At 37.1% G+C, this 18,197-nt stretch overlaps 1 protein-coding gene and 1 pseudogene across 6 annotated transcripts in view; both read right to left on the bottom strand.

Annotated features, from left to right (window-relative positions):
* MIGA1 (mitoguardin 1) overlaps positions 1-18,197 on the bottom strand; it is a 91,375-nt gene that overhangs the window by 66,366 nt on the left and 6,812 nt on the right. The gene's annotated exons all lie outside the window — the stretch shown is intronic.
* Positions 15,203-17,421, bottom strand: LOC113624400 (2-iminobutanoate/2-iminopropanoate deaminase pseudogene; annotated as a pseudogene). The gene has a single exon (XR_003434324.1). The product of XR_003434324.1 is annotated as a 2-iminobutanoate/2-iminopropanoate deaminase pseudogene (transcript).

The raw sequence follows: 18,197 nt of genomic DNA, 5'->3' as shown, positions 1-18,197 counted from the left end.
AAAATCAAGAGTTGTTTGGGTTTTTTAATTTTTAATTTTTTATTGTTTTGGCTGCGCTGCGCAGCTTGCAGAATCTTAGTTCAGAATCTTAGATCAAACCCAGGCCCTGGACAGTGGAAGTTCAGAGTCCCAACCACGGGACCGCCAGGGAATTCCTGGTTTTGTTTTGTTTTAATTTATTTTATTTGTTTATTCTTGGCTGTGTTGGGTCTTCGTTGCTGTGCACGGGCTTTCTCTAGTTGCGGCGAGCAGGGGCTACTCTGCCTTGCGGTGCGTGAGCTTCTCATTGCAGTGGCTTCTCTTGTTGTGGAGCACGGGCTCTAGGCACACGGGCTTCAGCAGTTGTGGCACGTGGGCTCAATAGTTGTGGCTTGCGGGCTCTAGAGCGCAGGCTCAGTAGTTGTGGCGCAAGGGCTTAGTTGCTCTGCGGCATGTGGGATCTTCCCGGACCAGGGCTGGAACCCGTGTCCCCTGCATTGGCAGGCGGATTTTCAACCACTGTGCCAACAGGGAAGCCCCTAGGTTTTTTTTTAAATAAATAAAATTGATAAACCTCTACTCAGTCTGATCAAAAAGAAAGGGAGAAAGAAAAGATACATATTACCAAAATCAGAAATGAAAGAAGGGGCACCACTACAGACCTCACAGATATGAAAAGGATAAAAAAAAATGATTACTATGAACATCTCTATGCCCATAAATTCAACAACTTAGATAAAACGGACTAATTCCTTAAAAGAGAGAACCCATCAAATTTACTCAGGAAGGCGCTTCCCTGGTGGCACAGTGGTAGGAATCTGCCTGCCAATGCAGGGGACAAGGGTTCAATCCCTGCTCCGGGAAGATCCCATATGCTGCGGAGCAACTAAGCCCATGCCACAACTACTGAGCCTGTGCTCTAGAGCCGGCGAGCCACAACTACTGAGCCCGTGTGCCACAACTACTGAAGCCCATACGCCTAGAGCCTGTGCTCTGCAACAAGGGAAGCCACCGCAATGAGAAGCCCGTGCACCGCAACGAAGAGTAGCCCCCGCTCGCCACAACTAGAGAAAGCCTGCGCACAGCAACGAAGACCCAACACAGCCAAAAATAAATAAATTTGGAAAAAAAAAATTTACTCAAGAAGAAATAGATAGCATGAATATTTACATACCTATTAAAGAAGCTGAATATGTAGTTAAAATCTTCTGACAAAGCAAATTATAAGCCAAATTCTACCAAATATTCAAGGAAGAAATATCAAATCCTACAGAGGGAACACTTCCCAATCTTTTTACAAACCCAGCATTACTATTAACATCAAAACCAAAGACATTACAAAAACAAACCTACAGACCAACACTGATAGATGCAGAAATCCTTCATAAAATATTAACAAATCAAATCCAGCAATATATAAAAAGAATAATATATATGACAAAATGGTGTCTATCCTAGGAATTCAAATCTGGTTCAACATTCAAAAACTAATTAATATACTTCAACATAATAACAAACTAAGGAAGAAAAGCCATAATATAATCTCAATATATTAAAAAAGAAGTATCAATATGAACTCATGTTTTGCTTTTTCTTTTTAATATATACAGATAGACAAATTCAGAAATACAGTTGTGTATAAATACACTGATCAGTATGCATTCACACACATCCTAGTTCTGTCTCCTAAGAGGGACTAGAAATAGCAACATCCCAGTAGCAACGCACACACCTTGCATCCAGATCTTAGTTTCTAATTGCCAGAGACTAAAGAGAACTAAATATGGAGACTAAAGAGAGCCAAAGCTCCCCGGAAAAGTGGGTAATTCCAGGACTGAGGCAGAGAAAATACAAAATGAACCTGGAGAGGGGAAAAAAAAAAAAAGAAGAGGGCATGTCAGGCATGTCAAAAGACACAGGAGGGCTTCTCTGGTGGCGCAGTGGTTGAGAGTCCGCCTGCTGATGCAGGGGACATGGGTTCGTGCCCCGGTCCGGGAAGACCCCACATGCCGCGGAGCAGCTGCGCCAGTGAGCCATGGCCGCCGAGCCTGCACGTCCGGAGTCTGTGCTCCGCAATGGGAGAGGTCACAACAGTGAGAGGCCCACGTACCGCAAAAAAAAAAAAAAAAAGACACAGGAGCCAACCTGAAAGAGCTTCCAAAGCCAAATATGGAACAATTTGAGCAACAAAATAAATAATAGTATTAGATTACAAACCAAAGAACAAAATAAATACCCAAACTGATATAAATCAATAATTGAATAAATTAATAAAAGGGGAAGAAGGGACAACTCTCCCTTATAGAATAATTTTAAATAATGAGTGTAGAAGGAATGAAGGAAATAGAAAATCACCAATAAACGCTATGGTAATAACTGCTTACGGCAAGATTCACTACTAAGTGCTAAAATTAGGGGACAGGGACTTCCCTGGTAGCGCAGTATTTAAGAATCTGCCTGCCAATGCAGGGGACAAGGGTTCAATCCCCAGTCCAGAAAGATCCCTGGACATGCCACGGAGCAACTAAGCCCGTGCACCACAACTACTGAGCCTGCATGCAACAAGTACTGAGGTGCACGTGCCACAACTACTGAAGCCCACGGGCCTAGAGCCCGAGCTCTGAAACAAGAGAAGCCACGGCAATGAGAAGTCTGTGCACCGCAGTGAAGAGTAGCCCCTGCTTGCCGCAACTAGAGAAAGCCTGCACACAGCCAACGAAGACCCAACGCAGCCAGAAATAAATAAATAAATAAATAAATAAATTTATTGTAAATAAATAAAATTAGGGGACAAAAGTTTAAGGAGAAACAATATATTTGTATAGTCTCAAAGCACCCACCTCCAAATTTATTTACAAAGAGAAAAAACAGCAGAAAAACTTTAATCAAGTGATCAAGGTTAACATCACCTGTAAAAGACATATACACATCATCATGTATCCCCTGATATAATGCACTGTGGTTTTGTGTCAAAAATGAATAATCTCAATGCAATCCTGAGAAAACATCAGACAAATTCAATTAAGGGACAGTCTATAAAATGCCTAATTTGTACTCTTCAAAAGTGTCAAGCATAAAAGGCAAGGAAAGATTGAAGGACCTGTCACAGGTTGAAGAAGACTAAGGAGACTTAACAACTAAAAGCAATGTGGAAAAAGCAATGAAATTTAAGTAATTACATAAAAGAAAAAAAATTGGGTTGGCCAAAAAGTTCGTTCGGTTTCCCCATAAGATTGCTCTAGTAGCACCTATCCCTTTAACTTCATGTGAAACAATTTTGTTAGACTGAATTGTGACAGCTGCCAATCAACGTTATACCACACAGGAAATAGCCGACATACTCAAAATATCCAAATCAAATGCTGAAAATCATTTGCACCAGCTTGGTTATGTTTATCACTTTGATGTTTGGGTTCCACGTAAGTTAAGCAGAAAAAAACCTTCTTGACTGTATTTCCGCATGCGAATCTCTACTTAAACATAACAAAAACGTTCCGTTTTTAAAACAAATTGTGATGGGTGATGAAAAGTGGACACTGTACAATAACGTGGAATGGAAGAGGTCGTGGGGCAAGAGAAGTAAAACACCACCAACCACACCAAAGGCCGGTCTTCATCCAAAGAAGGTGATGCTGTGTATATGGTGGGATTGGAAGGGGGTTCTATATTATGAGCTCCTTCCGGAAAACCAAACGATTAATTCCAACAAGTACTGCTCCCAGTTAGACCAACTGAAAGCAGCACTCAACGAAAAGCATCCAGAATTAGTCAACAGAAAACACAAAATCTTCCATCAGGATAACGCAAGACCACATGTTTCTTTCATGACCATGCAAAAGCTGTTACAGCTTGGCGGGAAGTTCTGATTCATCCACTGTATTCACCAGACATTGCACCTTCAGATTTCCATTTATTTTGGTGTTTACAAAATTCTCTAATGAAAAAATTTCACTTCCCTGGAAGACTGTAAAAGGCACCTGGAACAGTTCTTTGCTCAATAAGATAAAAAGTTTTGGGAAGTTGGAATCATGAAGTTGCCTGAAAAATGGCAGAAGGTAGTGGAACAAAACAGTGAATATGTTGTTCAATAAAGTTTGTGGTGAAAATGAAAAATGTGTCTTTTATTTTTACTTAAAAACCAAAGGAACTTTTTGGCCAACCCAATAAATAAAGTCTACAGTTTTTAGTTAAGAATATTATGCCAATGTTAATTTCTTAGTTTTAGTAATTATACTAGAGTTATGACAGATGTATACATTAAGGAAAATTGGGTGAAAAGTATAAGGAAATTCTCTGTACAATCTTTACAACTTTGATAAGTAAAATTCTTTCTAAAATAAAAGAGATAAAGCTCTGACAGACCTTGTCAAGAGGATGAAAAAACATGCTACTGACTGGGAGAAAATATTGATATTTGTAAACCACCTATCTGACAAAGGACTTGTTTACAGAATTCATAAAGAACTCTTGAAATTCCACAGTAAGAAAACAATCCAATTAGAAAACAGGCGAAGGACATGAAGAGACATTTCATTTCACAGAAGATGATACACGGATGGCATAGACACACACACACACACACACACAGACACAAAACGATGTTCAACATAATCAATAGAGAAATGTTAATTAAATCTACTGTAACATATGACACAGCTATTAGAACAGCTAAAAAAAAATTATTTTAGTGACAATATCAAATGCCGGTGAGGATATGAAGACTACTTCTCATATATAGTTGTTGGAAATTTAAAATGGGACAACCATTCTGGAAAATAATTTGGCAATTTCTTTAAAAACTAAACATCCACTTACCATATGACCCAGTAATCACATTCCTGAGCATATATCCCAGAAAAATAAAAACTTATGCCCACACCAAACCTGTACACAAATGTTCACAGCAGCTTTATTTATAATAATCAAAACTGGAAACAGCCAAAATGTCCCTCAATAAATGAATGTTAACAAACTGGTACATCCATATACAGACTACGGAATACCACAATAAAAAGGAACAAATTATTGAACCTCTCTGTACTATTTTTGCAACCTCCTGTGAATCTATAAGTACTTAAAGTTTTTAGAAAATAAAGCTGTATCAACACAGCTGCTAATCCCAGTTAATTCAAACCAATGAAATTTTGGAAGAATTTTATGATTGGGTTGTTTTCATTTGCACAACTATTCAATTAAACTGAACTGGGAATTCCCTGGCAGTCCAGTGGTTAAGACTCTGTGATTTCACTGCCGAGGGCCTGGGTTCGATCCCTGGTTGGGGAACTAAGATCCCACAGGCCATGCGGTGCAGCCAAAAAATAATAAATAAGTAAAAATCTTTAAAGAACTGAATTGACCCATGGTGCACAGTTTGTTGTCTTTAAATATCATTTTACACTAAAGGGTTTCTTGGAGAAGTGGCTGATTCCAGATATGGGTCATGAAAAGTATGAGAGGAGCCTGTAACATCTTCTCATACCAGATAGCAAGGAGGCTGTCAACAGAGTTGTATCTAAAGCGCAAACAGGCCAACTTGAATAGGCTCTCACTGGCCAAAATGAGTTCATTTGAGCATAAATAAGGATAAATAAAGTAATGGTTTAATATATCATATATAATTAAATCTGTGAGATCAAAATGATCTTTTTTTAAACCCTCCTTGATCAGCTCTGACGAATACTAAAGAACCATCTAATTATTTTACAATCTGGTCAATAAAAAGGAAAGCAGCAATTATTCTGCCATTTCTATGCAAACTGCACCAAGGTACCCAAGTAGTGACAGAAAGTTTCTCTTCATTGATATATTTTAGCTAATAAATTAAGAAGGGAATATAGAATGATGTCACCATTTTACAACCTCTTGAATTCGCAGATCCAATAATAATTATTAAAGACTGCCAACATCACAAAAAGACTCAACCAGATATTATGTACTTCCTATAACTTAGCTTTAGCAACAAACTGAATCTAATTGATACTCCAATCTAACTCAATTCATAGAAAAATACAGTGGAGAGAATATAATCAGGATTATCCTGTCACAATAAAGAACATGGTTTCTTCCACAGAGAAAATAAAAGCAAAGCAAAAAAAAAAAAAAAAAAAAAAAACGGTATGGGGGAAACTACAGATTAAAAGAGATCTAAGAGTTGACAGATACCTCAATTCCATCACACAAAACAAAAACAAACAAAAAATACTCATAGGACAACAGGAGAAATTAAACACTGACTGGATACTAGTAATATTAAGGAATTACTATTGTATAGAAGGATGTAATGTTATTGTGGTGGCTCTACTTTTAAGAGGTGAGATATAAAATGAAACAGTTACAGATGAAATAATATGATGTATCGATTTGCCTCAAAAGAATCCAGTGAGGGATGGAGGAGGAAACGGATACGAAAACAGAGGAAACAAGACAGCCCATGCAAACTCTACCCAATACTCTGTAATGACTTGTATAGAAAAGAATCTAAAGAAGAGTGGATATATGTATAGGTATAACTGATTCACTTGGCTGTATACCTGAAACTAATGCAACATTGTAAATCAACTATACTCCAATAAAAATTTAAAAAAAGAAAAAAAGAAAAATAAGATTGCCCATGCATTGCTATCTGTTGAGGCTGAGTGTCAGGTATATGGGGGCTCATTAAACTATTCAATTTTGTATATGCTTAAAATTTTCTATAATAAAACTATTTGTAAAAATAAAAATTGAATTAACATAAACTTTAAACTATAATGTAACAGTAGAATAAAAACAATTATTCATTACCATTTAAAACCACATGATCATCTGTGTAGAAAAACGCTATGAAACTTACAAAAAGCTACCAGAACTAATAACTAAGTTTAATAAAGCTATAAAATATAATATCAATATACAAAAGTCTATTTTCATATACTAGTAATAAATAACTGGAAATTGAAATTTTAAAAATACCATTTACAGTAGCATCATAAAATATGAAATACTTAAGGATAAATCCAACAAAAGATGTGAAAGGCATGTATCCTGAAAACTAGCAAACACTGCTGAGGTTCAAGAAAGAAAACCTAAATATATGGAAAGACATAACACATTTACAGGTTGAAAGACTCAAAGATGTCAACTGTCCCCAAATTGATCTATAGATTCAATACAATCCCAGTGACAATCCTAGCAAGATTTTTTTTTTTTTTGGTAAAAACTGATACTTGATTTTTAAATTTCATATAGAGGGAATTCCCTGGTTGTCCAATGGTTAGGATTCTGTGCTTTCACTGCTGAGGGCGCAGGTACAATCCCTGGTCAGGGAACTAAGATCCTACAAGACGCACAGTGCAGCCAAAAAAATAAAATTCATATGGAAATGAAAAGGATCAAGAATAGTCCAAACAATTTTGAAAAAGAAAAACAAAGTTGGAAGACTAACCTTACTTGATTTTGAGGCTTACTATAAAGCTACAATAAACAAAACACTGTCGTGTTGACACAAAGAGACAAACAGATCAATGCAACGAGAGAGAGTACAGAAATACACCCACACATATACAGAAGATTGATTTTTGGCAAAGGTACAAAAACGCAGTCCAGTGGAAAAAGAGTAGTCTTTTCAACAACTAGTGCCAGGGTGGGAGGGAGGCTCAAGAGGGAGGGGATGTGGGGATGTATGTATACGTATAGCTGATTCAGTTTGTTATACAGCAGAAACTAACACAACAATGTAAAGCAATTATACTCAAATAAGGTATTAAAAAAAATAAAAACTGAGTATCCATATGCAATAAAATGGAATTTCAATCTGTTTCACACCATACACAACAAATAACTAATGGATCACAGACTTAAACACAAAACCTGAAACTATAAAGGTTCCAGAAAAAGCATAGGAGAAAAATCTTTGTGATCTCTGATTAGACAAATATTTCTTTGAGATGACACCAAAAACCTGACTCAGTTTTTAAAAAAAGTTGACAAATTGGACTTCAGAATTTAAAACTTCTGCTCTTTAAAAGGCACTGTTATTTGTTGGAAGATTTTTAATCACAGTCTCAATTTCAGTGCTTGTGATTGGTCTGTTCATATTTTCTATTTCTTCCTGGTTCAGTCTTGGGAGGTTGTGCATTTCTAAGAATTTGTCCATTTCTTCCAGGTTGTCCATTTTATTGGCATAGAGTTCCTTGTAGTAACCTCTCATGATCTTTTGTAGTTCTGCAGTGTCAGTGGTTACTTCTCCTTTTTCATTTCTAATTCTATTGATTTGAGTCTTCTCCCTTTTTTTCTTGATGAGTCTGGCTAATGGTTTATCAATTTTGTTTATCTTCTCAAAGAACCAGCTTTTAGTTTTATTGATCTTTGCTATTGTTTCCTTCATTTCTTTTTCATTTACTTCGATCTGATCTTTATGATTTCTTTCCTTCTGCTAACTTTGGGGTGTTTTTATTCTTCTTTCTCTAATTGCTTTAGGTGCAAGGTTAGGTTGTTTATTTGAGATGTTTCCTGTTTCTTAAGGTAGGATTGTATTGCTATAAACTTCCCTCGTAGAACTGTTTTTCCTGCATCCCATAGGTTTTGGGTCGTCGTGTCTCCACTGTCATTTGTTTCTAGGTATTTTTTGATTCTCTCTTTGATTTCTTCAGTGATAACTTCGTTATTAGAGAGTGTATTTTTTAGCCTCCATGTGTTTGTATTTTTTACAGATCTTTTCCTGTAATTGATATCTAGTCTCATAGCGTTGCGGTCGGAAAAGACACTTGATACAATTTCAATTTTCTAAAATTTACCGAGGCTTGGCTTCACAGGTGAATTCTATCAAACATTTAAAGAAGAGCTAACACCTATCCTTCTCAAACTCTTCCAAAATATAGCAGAGGGAGGAACACTCCCAAACTCATTCTATGAGGCCACCATCACCCTGATACCAAAATCAGACAAAGATGTCACAAAGAAAGAAAACTACAGGCCAATATCACTGATGAACACAGATGCAAAAATCCTCAACAAAATACTAGCAAACAGAATGCAACAGCACATTAAAAGGATCATACACCATGATCAAGTGGGGCTTATTCCAGGAATGCAAGGATTCTTCAATATACACAAATCAATCAACGTGATATACCATATTAACAAACTGAAGGAGAAAAACCATATGGTCATCTCAATAGATGCAGAGAAAGCTTTCGACAAAATTCAATACCCATTTATGATAAAAATCCTGTAGAAAGTAGGCATAGGGGGAACTTTCCTAAACATAATAAAGGTCATATATGACAACCCCACAGCCAACATCCTTCTCAATGGTGAAAAACTGAAACCATTTCCACTAAGATCAGGAACAAACCAAGGTTGCCCACGCTCACCACTCTTATTCAACATAGTTTTGGAAGTTTTAGCCACAGCAATCAGAGAGGAAAAAGAAATAAAAGGAATCCAAATCAGAAAAGAAGAAGTAAAGCTGTCACTGTTTGCAGATGACATGATACTATACATAGAGAATCCCAAAGATGCTACCAGAAAACTACTAGAGCTAATCAATGAATTTGGTAAAGTAGCAGGATACAAAATTAATGCACAGAAGTCTCTAGCATTCCTATACACTAATTATTAAAAATATGAAAATGAAATTAAGAAAACACTCCCATTTACCATTGCAAGAAAAAGAACAAAATACTTAGGAATAAACCTACCTAGGGAGAAAAAAGACCTGTATGCAGAAAACTAAAAGACATTGCTGAAAGAAATTAAAGATGGTAGAAACAGATGGAGAGATATACCATGTTCTTGCATTGGAAGAATCAACATTGTGAAAACGACTCTACTACCCAAAGCAATCTACAGATTCAATGCAATCCCTATCAAACTACCACTGGCATTTTTCACAGAACTAGAACAAAAATTTCACAAACTGTATGGAAACACAAAATACCCCAAATAGCCAAAGCAATCTTGAGAATGAAAAATGAAGCTGGAGGAATCAGGCTCCCTGACTTCAGACTATACTACAAAGCTACAGTAATCAAGACAGTATGGTACTGGCACAAAAACAGAAATATAGATCAATGGAACAGGATAGAAAGCCCAGAGATAAACTCACCCACATATGGTCACCTTATCTTTGATAAAGGAGGCAAGAATATACAGTGGAGAAAAGACAGCCTCTTCAATAAGTGGTGCTGGGAAAACTGGACAGGTACATGTAAAAGTATGAGATTAGACCACTCCCTAACACCATACACAAAAATAAGCTCAAAATGGATTAAAGATCTAAACGTAAGGCCAGAAACTATCAAACTCTTAGAGGAAAACACAGGCAGAACACTCTGACATAAATCACAGCAAGATCCTTTTTGACCCACCTCCTAGAGAAATGGAAATAAAAACAAAAATAAACAAATGGGACCTAATGAAACTTAAAAGCTTTTGCACAGCAAAGGAAACCATAAACAACACGATAAGACAACTTTCAGAATGGGAGAGAATATCTGCAAATGAAGCAACTGACAAAGGATTAATCTCCAAAATTTACAAGCAGCTCATGCAGCTCAATAACAAAAAAACAAACAACCCAATCCAAAAATGGGCAGAAGACCTAAATAGACATTTCTCCAAAGAAGATATACAGATTGCCAACAAACACATGAAAGAATGCTCAACATCATTAATCATTAGAGAAATGCAAATCAAAACTACAATGAGATATCACCTCACACCGTCCGAATGGCCATCATCAAAAAATCTAGAAACAATAAATGCTGGAGAGGGTGTGGAGAAAAGGGAACCCTCTTGCACTGTTGGTGGGAATGTAAATTGATACAGCCACTATGGAAAACAGTATGGAGGTTCCTTAAAAAACTACAAATAGAACTACCATACAACCCAGCAATCCCACTACTGGGCATATATCCTGAGAAAACCATAATTCAAAAAGAGTCATGTACCAAAATGTTCATTGCAGCTCTATTTACTATAGCCATGAGATGGAAGCAACCTACATGTCCATCATTGGATGAATGGATAAAGAAGATGTGGCACATATATACAATGGAATATTATTCAGCCATAAAAAGAAATGAAACTGAGTTATTTGTGGTGAGGTGGATGGACCTAGAGTCCAGGTGGATGTCATACAGAGTGAAGTAAGTCAGAAAGAGAAAAACAAATACCGTATGCTAACACATATATATGGAATCTAAGGGAAAAAAAAAAAGGTCATGAAGAACCTAGGGGTAAGACGGGAATAAAGGCACAGACCTACTAGAGAATGGACTTGAGGATATGGGGAGGGGGAAGGGTAAGCTGTAACAAAGTGAGACTGGCATGGACATATATACACTAACAAACATAAAATAGATAGCTAGTGGGAAGCAGCTGCATGGCACAGGGAGATCAGCTCGGTCCTTTGTGACCACCTAGAGAGGTGAGATAGGAAGGGTGGGAGGGAGGGAGATGCAAGAGGGAAGAGATATGGGAACATATGTATATGTATAACTGACTCACTCTGTTATAAAGCAGAAACTAACACACCATAGTAAAGCAATTATACTCCAATAAAGATGTTAAAAAATAAACAAACAGAAAAAAAACAAAACAAAAAAATAAATAAAGGGCACTGTTAAGAGAATGAAAAGACAATCCACTAATTAGGAGAAAATTGCTGCCAATCATCTATCTAACAAAGGAATTGTATCTAGGGTATATAAAGAATTCTCCAAACATAGTAAGAAAACAAAAATCCCAATTTAAAAATGGGCAAAGTATGGAGACATATGTATATGTATAGCTGATTCAATTTGTTATAAAGCAGAAACGAACACACCATTGTAAAGCAATTATACTCCAATAAAGATGTTAAAAATAAATTTTAAAAAATGGGCAAAAACTTTGACGAGACACATCAACAAAGAAAATAAACAGATAGCAAATAAGCACATGAAAGCACATTCAACACTACTGGTCATTAGGGAAATGCAAATTAAAACCACAGTGAGATTCCACTACACACCTATTTTAGAATGGCAAAAATTAAAAAGACTGTCCATACCAATGGTATAACCACTTTGGAAGAAGTCTGGCATTTTCTTAAAAAATTAAACATATACCTACTTATGAGTCAGTCATTCCTCTCCTAAGTATTTACCCAAGGAAGTGAAACCATATGTTCATACAAAGACTAGTACAGAAATGTTCTTAGCAGCTTTATGTATAAGTTTTTTTAAAAATAAGAAAAAACAGGACACTCAAAAGTCCATCACAGGTGAATAGCTGAACAAACTGTGGTATATCCATACAATGGAATATTGTTCAGTAATAAAAAAAGAACTGACTACTGATACATGCAACATGCATATATTTCAAAATAATTAGGTTGGGCTTCCCTGGTGGTGCAGTGGTTGAGAGTCTGCCTGCCAATGCAGGCGACACGGGTTTGTGCCCCAGTCCGGGAAGATCCCACGTGCCGCGGAGCGGCTGGGCCCGTGAGCCATGGTCGCTGAGCCTGCGCGTCCAGAGCCTGTGCCCCGCAACGGGAGAGGCCACAGCAGTGAGAGGCCCGCGTACCACAAAAAAAAAAAAAAAAAAAAATTAGGTTGAGTCAAAAAAAGCCAGACAAAAGGAAGTACATACTATATGATTCCATTTATACAAAATTCTAGAAAATGCAAACTAATCTATAGTGACAAAAAGCAGATCAGTGCTTGCCTGGGGAAAAGTGGGGGAGGGGAGTTGGACAAGAAGATGCAAAGGCAGAGATTACAAAAGGGAATGATAGACTTTTAGAGATCATAGGTATGTTTATTACCCTGACTGTGCCAAGGATTTCACAGGCATATACACATATATGTTAAAACTTAAATTGTATTCTTTAAACACGTATAGTTTAACGTGTGTCAATTTTACCTCAATAAAGCTGTTTTTGAAAAATAACATCTTCGGGACTTCCCTGGTGGTGCAGTGGTTAAGAACCCACCTGCCAATGCAAGGGACACGGGTTCAAGCCCTGGTCCGGGAAGATCCCACATGCCGCAGAGCAACTAAGCCCGTTCACAACTACTGAGCCACAACTACTGAAGGCCGCGTGCCACAACTACTGAAGCCCATGCACCTAGAGCCTGTGCTCCGCAACAAGAGGAGCCACTGCAATGAGAAGCTCGTGCGCCGCAACAAGGAGTAGCCCTCGCTCACCACAACTAGAGAAAGCCCACGCACAGCAACAAAGACCCAATGCAGCCAAAAATAAATAATAAATAAAATTTTTAAACTAAATAAATAAAAAAAAAATCTCGGTTCTACACATAAATCCAAAATAATTGCTCATTTTTGGTATACCAGAAATTATTTACTTCCACTTGCCATTATTATTTGGCCTCAGCGACTGTAATCTAACAAAAAGTTAAAACTATTCTTACTCTACTTTTCTTTCAAATCCATTTAATTTCTTCCAAAACTATCATGGAAAATTGGAACATTCCAATGTTGCCTCAGATTTTTTCCTTTTGCAAACTGTAAGAATTATTCTCTTCAGTAATGTATCCATACAGGAATTGCCAAATCTTTGTTTCTTTCCATTTCTATGTTTTTCCCTCTGGAACCATAGCTCCAGTGTTCACTGCAACCAAATGAGATTCAGGGAAAAAAAACAAAACAAAACAGTTCCTGGAATTTGGATGCTAAACAACCAATAATAAAATAAATTCTAAAAAATAGCACTATTATTAAGAACACCTTACTTTTCACTATATTTTATGAACTGCCTTAACTTCATTACCCCCCAAAAATGTTTCTTAGATCAAATATAAAAATTAGTATTTACTGAATAAGCAAATGTAAGATAACAAAATTAAGACCTCAACTAAAGAAAATAATCTATTGGGAGTTCCCTGGTGGACTAGTGGTTAGGATGCGGCACTTTCACTGCTGTGGCCTGGTTTCAATCCCTCCTCAGGGAACTGAGATCCCATAAGCCATGTGGTGCAGCCAAAAAAAAGAAAAAAATAAAGGAAAGAAAGAAAATAATCTATTAACACAGGCCCAGCCATAACTAAGTGATCACATGTTCTTAAATTGTCAGTTCTGCTATATCTTAGGGCACTGAAGTTAGAGAACTATTAGGAGACATAAATACAAAATTAAAACTACTGTCAGAAATATAACATGCTTTTATTAATATGAATTCAAATACAATATAAATCAATTCACTTTTATTAAGATCCAAGTTCTGTGTATATGTTAAATATTATTTTTACATAAAAGACCCATTACAACTTACAGTCTTAATCTCATGAAAAAAGAAACCTTTCCATGACAAAAATAAGGTAAATTTCCCAGGAAAAGATTTTTATCACAAGTAATCTAGATGACACAAGGTTTGAAAGTCTCTATTACTCCTGCCTATCACTTCTCATTTTGTTACTTCTTTCTTCCCCAGAGGAAAGTCAATTACTTCCTATTATCATTGCCTGGAATACTGAAAATACTGCATCTCTGAATCCCAAATTCTGAGGGGCTTTTCGAGGTGATACAGTTCCTTACCCCCAGACAAAATGGAAACCAGACATGTGTCCTATTCATTCAACATGAACTGAGTACCAACTTATGGGCCAAACACTGAGAATACAAAGAAAGGAATAAGACACTGTTCCTGGTGCTCAGATTTCACAATCCTCCCCACTCCATAACCCGATGCCATTGTTTAATGTTCTTGTCAAGTTTCCCCCGTCATCTAATGTTCTCTGGAGACAGAATATCTATTTAGTCACACACAAGTCTCCTGCTCCAATAACCTATTTCCCTTTATTCAGCATGAAGTTCTAACTAGAACTAAGTTGATCTATTCCTCTAACACAGTACTTAACACTCCTTTTTTTTTTTTGGCAGGGGGACTCTTAAGAGCGTTACTGAAGTTCTAAGCTCAATAATGCCAGGGATTATATCTAGATCTTGTTCACCACTTTATATCAACTGAAACAGAGTAGATACTCAATAAACATAGTTTGAATGAATCTCTCTGGTAACTTGAACACACCACATGTCATATGCTAACTGTGACCTTTGGACAAATGAGAATAATACCATCTTCCTCACAGGGTTGTTGTGAAAGGAGATAACATACGTAAAGTTATATCTGACACATAGTACACATTCCAAAAATATGCACTCTTATTATTTTAATTAAAAAAATTTTTTTTAAACAAACACCTTATTTTGATTTTATTTTATTTAGTTTTTAAAATCTGCATGCTATTTTATTTCCATTAGAAAAATATTATCTATATAAAATTTGGTCCAGTTTCTTCTCCTTTACCTCTAACATTCAAACTTAAATAATTTTACTCAAGTAAAAGCAGAATCATGTATCTGACATGAAAACTAAATATTTCACATCATTAAATTAATAGTTTAACTGAATTAGGTGTGCTCTTTATTATTTCTCAGGAATAGTAACTCATCTTTCCTACATGTTATTTCCCTTTATTTTTATTTTTCTGAGTAACTATGTAATGTGTGTCTCTTTTCCCACATCCAGTAATATGAGTGTTATAGAAGTGTAATTTATAACTTCAGTAACTAGATTCATTATTAATCTTCAACTCATGTTCAATTCCCCTTATTATATGGTATTTCCATAATAACTTCAGATATTTCAGTCAACCTTACACTTTCCAACAAAGACTGTAAAAATTAAGAATTAATTTAAAAACATTATTAAAATTCCAGACTAAGTAACACTGGGCCCACTTAGAGTGATGTTGTCACAAGGTCCTTGGACAGCTACTGCTTCAATCTCAACACGGCCTCCTTTGGGCAAAGCAGCAACCTGGTAAGCAGCTCTTGCAGGAAAACTACTCTGGAAATATTGTTTGTAGATGTCACTGACAGTATTGAAGTCATTTATGTCAGCAAGCAAAACAGTTGTTTTTACCACACTGGTGAAGGCATAGCCTGCTGCTTTCAGAATTTCACCCAAGTTTGGAAGAGCTTGTTTAGCCTCTTCTGCCACCCCTCCTGGCACAAGCTGTCCACTTGCAGGATCCATGCCTAGCTGTCCTGAAATGTAAATGGTCCTGTCGACTAACACAGCCTGACTGTAGGGACCAATGGCCGCTGGGGCTTTCACAGTGCTGATCACCTTTCTGATCAAAGACGACATGGTTAATCCTTTTCCCTTGCCACCCCTCAGAGACAACTACCCTGTACACTGCTCCTACTCGCATCTCACGGGTCTCTGAAATAATTTTAAATTTACAGAAAAGTTGCAAAGATAGTAGAGAAAGTTCCCATATCACTCAGTTTTTCTCTGATAGTAACATCCTACATAACCATAGTACTCTTGTCAAAACTGAGAAATTAACATTAGTACAATGTTAACTAAACTATATATTCTGATTTTACCAGTTTTCCCACTAATGTTCTTTTTCTATTCTAAGGCCAACTCAAGATACCACACTACATTTAGACAGATTTTTATTTTTTAAGTGCTTAGTTAATTCTTAGCCTTTTCCACATAACACTCTGAATTTGGAGAATCAACAAAACTATTTAAAGCTACAGAACTGTCTGAACAAGAACTCTGAGCTTTTCCTTGGTCTTTTCTTGGTCCTTTGATGCTATTCCAACTATAGCCTACTCTCTTAGTACAGGGCCAACAAACTTTTCTGGTAAAGGCCAGGTAAATTATTTTAGGCTTGTGGAACATACGGTCTCTACTGCAACCACTGAACACTGCTGTTGTAGCACAAAATCAGTCACAGATAATACATTAACAAATGAACGTGGCTGTGTTCCAATAAAACTTTACTTGTAAAAACAGGCAGCGGCCAGGATTTGGCCCATAGCCTGTAGGTTGCTGACCCACCTTAGTGCATTTCATAACATGGAATGAGTTTTGGATACGCAATACCATGACTGAGAGTAGAGGATGTATCCTTAAGTTTACTTGCAATGATTCCTTATATTATTTTTTTAAAAAATATTCCATGGAACAATGTGGACAATAGTCCTGGCCTCAGAAAATTATTCTTAGGATTGAAAAGCAGGTTGTATAGTAGAATCAGTGTGGACAAAACACACAAAAATAACTGGCAAAAATCCCAAAGCTTTGGGGAGTGCAAAACAATACTATCCTTATGGAAGGAAATTTAACAACATCCATCAAAATTTAAATACATTTACTCTTTGACCCAGAAATCCAAAGTCTAAAAGTTTATCTTATACCTGTACCTATGTGAATTGAAGTATATCAAGCTTATTCATTATAGCATTGTTTGTAATGAACAAGATCAGAAACAACCCAAATGTCCATATACAGAAACATCATGTAGCTGTAGGAATAAAAACAAAAACAAAAAACTACATATATTAATATGGAAAAATCTCCAGGAAATCTTTTAAGTATAAAAAAAGCAAGAACATAAGTAGTATGATACCTTCTATAAGAAAGAGAAAATAAGAATATATAATTGGGACTTCCCTGGTGGTGCAGTGGTTAAGAATCCACCTGCCAATGCAGGGGACACGGGTTCAAGCCCTGGTCTGGGAAGATCCCACATGCTGTGGAGCAACTAAGCCCATGCGCCACAACTACAGAACCTGCACTCTAGAGCCTACGAGCCACAACTACTGAGCCCGCACTCCTAGGGCCTGTGCTCTGCAACAAGAGAAGCCACCACAATGAGAAGCCCATGCACAATGAAGAGTAGCCCCTGTTGCTGCAACTGGAGAATGTCCGCGCACAGCAATGAAGACCCAACACAGCCATAAATAAATAAATATTTTTAAAAAAACAGAATATAGGACTTCCCTGGTGGTCCAGTGGTTAAGAATCCGCCTTCCAATGCAGGGGACCCGGGTTTGATCCCTGGTTGGGGACCTAAGATCCCACATGCTGTGGGGCAACTAAGCCTGCGTGCCACAACTGCTGAGCCCGCATGCTCTGGAGCCCACACGCCACAACTAGAGAGAAGCCCACACGCCACAACTAAGACCCAACACAGCCGAAGAAAAGAAGGAAAGAAGGGAGGGAGGGAGGGAGGGAGGGAGGGAGGGAGGGAGGAAGGAAGGAAGGAAAATATAATTGCTTTTGCTGATATCTGAATAAAGAAACCTTGAAAGATATTCAAGTAATCTAAACGGTTACCTATAGAAGTGGATAGGAATTGAGAGAAAACATCTCCATGTATGTACGTGTGTGTGTGTGTGTGTGTGTGTGTGTGTGTGTGTGTGTGTGTGTG

This window comes from Aethalodelphis obliquidens, unplaced genomic scaffold (assembly GCF_003676395.1).
Source record: "Aethalodelphis obliquidens isolate GAN/ISIS:26980383/991018 unplaced genomic scaffold, ASM367639v1 scaffold13, whole genome shotgun sequence".
Lineage (NCBI taxonomy): Eukaryota > Metazoa > Chordata > Mammalia > Artiodactyla > Delphinidae > Aethalodelphis > Aethalodelphis obliquidens.
This window is presented reverse-complemented; position numbering and strand designations above follow the sequence as displayed.